Below are 3,978 nucleotides of genomic sequence, written 5' to 3' on the forward strand. Positions count from 1 at the left end.
CCTATTCTCCCCTGACCTTTAGGAACACTGAGCCTCAGCCCCCAGAAGAGCTGGAAGGCTTGGTCCAGGGTCCTATCTTCTTCAGCCTGGGCTTCGGTCTTCGTGTGGGGAGAACTGAGCCAGATCTCTCAGCGCTCTGGCTTTTATACTGGTTCGTGGCTCGGCTTGTCCAATCCCACGCTACTCTCTGATCGGTTCTTACCCAATCTGTCGTTTGGATCCTCTTTCACCATATCTGACCTTTGGCTGTTTGTCTGGCGGGAATCTGTAAATACGATCCGATCTCACCTCTCCCTGACCCCGGCCGTTTACCGAGGGAGGCAACGTTGTACCGTAGGTCCCCGAATAATGAGTAGCTATCACCTCTACAAATGTGTGTGGATTGCTCTCCCCGACACACCCGGTAGGTTTTCTGCTTCTTCTTCTTTAGATGGTCTAGATGCAGAGCAACAACCACAACTTCACATTCCAGGCGTTAAGGCAGATAACCGCATCAGGAGTAGTGGAGTGTGTCACTGTGATGTCTCCTTCATATTATTTTTGGATCGGGGAATTGCGTCTTTATATGTCGTACGATCTGTTCTGGATAACCACAGTCGCACATTGGAGTGTTTTTAAATTTGCATTTGTGCATCAGGTATCCGCATCTGCCACGATTTGTGCAGTGGATGCGGTTTAGGATGGACCATGAGCTTCGTGGAAGATCAAACCCAGGGATATTCTGCGTTGGGTGATTTAGACGGTGTTTGTGTGAGAGTTATTTTGAACTCCAGCTCTTCAAGCTTCATCGGTGCTGAACTTGCATTATGTGGTCTGTAGAATGAGTAATAGTGTCGGGTGGAGGAGGGTTTACGACACACATTCTCCTCACTCGGTGGTTCGGATTGAAAAAAAAAACCCAGTTATTAATAAATCGGCACGTTTTCTCACTTCTGACACACGTTTATTAATTGGCTGTTGTCGGGCGGAGCAGGGTATACGACACACATTTTAGTCACGCGGTGATCTCACCCAAACTATGAATGATGAATCACATTGCTACTCCATCATTAGACCTCCTTTGCCAGTACCAAAATATAATAATAGGGTTTTCCCCCTTTTTCTGGCAACAAAACTGAAAACTTTTTACGAGGATTCATGTCTGCATTAACCACAATACTTGCAGTCAAAATGCAAAAAAACACACTATGATAATATATGCATTGTCCTTGAAACTGATTGGTCCACACCAAGGGATGGCTTTCTTCATCATGGGACCTCTTTTGTTTGCATTTGACTGCAGGTATTGTGGTTAATGTAGACATGATTCCTTGCAAAAAGTGTCAGTTTTGTTGCCAGAAAAAAAGGGGAAAACCCCTATTAGTATATTAGGATGGCTTTCTTTTGAGCCTCGACCCAATTGGTGCTCAACCAGAGGACGCCAAAAGGCGTACAGCTCAAACACAATGCACTATCAAAGTAATGAGGGTTCGGGGTGGGCATCTACATCGAGCACCAATTGGGTCGAGGCTCAAAAGAAAGCCGTCCCTTGGTGTGGACCAATCAGTTTCAAGGACAATGCATATATTATCAGTGTGTTTTTTGTTTGTTTGCATTTTGACTGCAAGTATTGTGGTTAATGCAGACATTAATCCTTGTAAAATCGTTTCAGTTTTGTTGCCAGAAAAAGGGGAAAACCCCTATTATATTGTTGGTTTTTTCGGTAAAGTCACGTAGAAGGGAAATAATAAAATAATATAAAAATAAAACAATAAAATAAAACCCCTATTATTACACATTGCTACTCGTCGTTCTTATTGACTGAGCGAATGATGGGGGCGGGTACGTTTTCTCGGCCAGCGCTGCTGTGTGTTCTCTCATTCGTAAGCGCTTTGTAGATTTTTTTATTTAAAATTTGAGTAAAAAATGATGTGTCCAGGACAAAGAGCGTTTTACGGGGTCGCGCTAAGCGAGGTTTGCCTGTGCAGGAGCGGGGGGGCGAGGGGGGTTGGGGTAGTGGGGAGGGGGTTTGGGGGGCTGGAGGAGGTTTGGGGGCAGCGGGGGGTTTGGGGGGGGGGAGCGGGGGAGCGAGCGCGGGGGGTTGGGGGGAGCGGGGTGGAGTTTGGGAGGAGCGGGGGCGTGGCTTAGGGGGAAGCGAGGGGGGGTTTGGGGGGGGAGAAGCGGTGGGGGGGGGGAGCGGTGAAGCGGTGGGGGGGGGGTGAAGCGGTGGGGGGGGGAGAAGCGGTGGGGGGGTGAAGCGGTGGGGGGGGGTGAAGCGGGGGGGGGGGGGGAAGCGGTGGGGGGGGGGAGCGGTGGGGGGGGGGGGTGAAGCGGTGGGGGGGGGGGTGAAGCGGTGAGGGGGGGTGAAGCGGTGGGGGGGGGGGGTGAAGCGGTGGGGAGGGGGGAGAAGCGGTGTGGGGGGCGGAAGCGGTGGGGGGGGGGGGGGTGAAGCGGTGGGGAGGGGGGAGAAGCGGTGGGGGGGCGGAAGCGGTGGGGGGGGGAAGCGGTGGGGGGGGGAAGCGGTGGGGGGTGGGAAGCGGTGGGGGGGGGGAAGCGGTGGGGGGGGGGAGAAGCGGTGGGGGGGGGGAAGCGGTGGGGGGGGGAGAAGCGGTGGGGGGGGGGGAGAAGCGGGTGGTGGGGGGGGAGCGGGTGGGGGGGGGGAGAGCGGTGGTGGGGGGGAGAAGCGGTGGGGGGGGGAAGCGGTGGTGGGGGGGGGGAGAAGCGGTGGGGGGGGGAAGCGGTGGGGGGGGAAGAAAGGTGGTGGGGGGGGGAGAGAAGCGGTGGGGGGAGAAGCGGTGGGGGGGGGGTGAAGCGGGTGGGGGGGGGGAGAACTAGAAGCGGTGGGGGGGGGGAGAAGCGGTGGGGGGGGGGGTTGAAGCGGTGGTGGGGGGGGGGAGAAGCGGTGAGGGGGGGGGGAAGAGACGGGGGGGGGGGTGTGAAAGCGGGGGGGGGGGGGGAGAGAGAAGCGGTGGGGGGGGGGGAGAGAAGCGGTGGGGGGGTGGGGGGGAGCGGTGGGGGGGGAGAAGCGGTGGTGGGGGGGGGGAGAAGCGGTGGTGGGGGGGGGGAGAAGCTGGTGGGGGGGGAGAAGAGAGCGGGGGGGGGGGGAGAAGCGGTGGGGGGGGGGGGGGGAGAAGCGGTGGGGGGGGGGGGGGGGGAGAACGAAGCGGTGGGGGGGGGGGGATGTGTAAGCGGTGGGTAGGTGGTAGAGGAAGAAGCGGTGGGGTGGGGGGGAGAAGCTGGGTGGGGGGGGGGGGGAAGCGTGTGGGGGGGAGAGAACGCGGTGTTGGGGGGGGGGGAGAGACGGTGGTGGGGGGCGGGGAGAAGCGGTGGGTGGGGGGGAGAAGAAGCCGGGTGGGGGGGGGAGAAGCGGTGGTGGGGGGGGAGAAGCGGGTTTGGGGGGAGGGGGGATGAAGCGGTGGTGGGGGGGGGGAGAAGCGTGTCTTTGTTTTGTGGGGGAGAAGAAGAAGCGGTGGGGGGGGGGGATTGAAGCGGTGGTGGGGGGGGGAGACGCGGTGGGGGGGGGGGGATGAAGTGGTGGGGGGGGAGAAGCGGTGGGGGGGGTGGGGAGAAGCGGTGGGGGGGGGGGTGAAGCGGTGTTGGGGGGGGGGGGCGAAGACGGTGTGGGGGGCGGGAGAGAAGCGGTGGTGGGGGGGGAGAAGAAGAAGCGGTGGTGGGGGGGGGAGAAGGCGGTGCGTGGGGGGGGGAGAAGCGGTGGGGGGGGGAGAAGCGGTGGGGGGGGGGAGAAGCGGTGGGGGGGGGGGAGAAGCGGTGGGGGGGGGTGAAGCGGTGGGGGGGGGGGGAGAAGCGGTGGGGGGGGGGGGGAGCGGTGGGGGGGGAGAAGCGGTGGTGGGGGGGGGGAGAAGCGGTGGTGGGGAGGGGAGAAGCGGTGGGGGGGGGAGAAGCGGTGGGGGGGGGAGAAGCGGTGGGGGGGGGGAGAAGCGGTGGGGGGGGGAGAAGCGGTGGGGGATGGGGCTCCTTGTCACGTGACCCGGTGGCGTC

The sequence above is a fragment of the Lethenteron reissneri genome, chromosome 27 (assembly GCF_015708825.2).
Source record: "Lethenteron reissneri isolate LAM-NWPU_2019-01 chromosome 27, ASM1570882v1, whole genome shotgun sequence".
Taxonomy (NCBI): Eukaryota; Metazoa; Chordata; class Hyperoartia; order Petromyzontiformes; family Petromyzontidae; genus Lethenteron; species Lethenteron reissneri.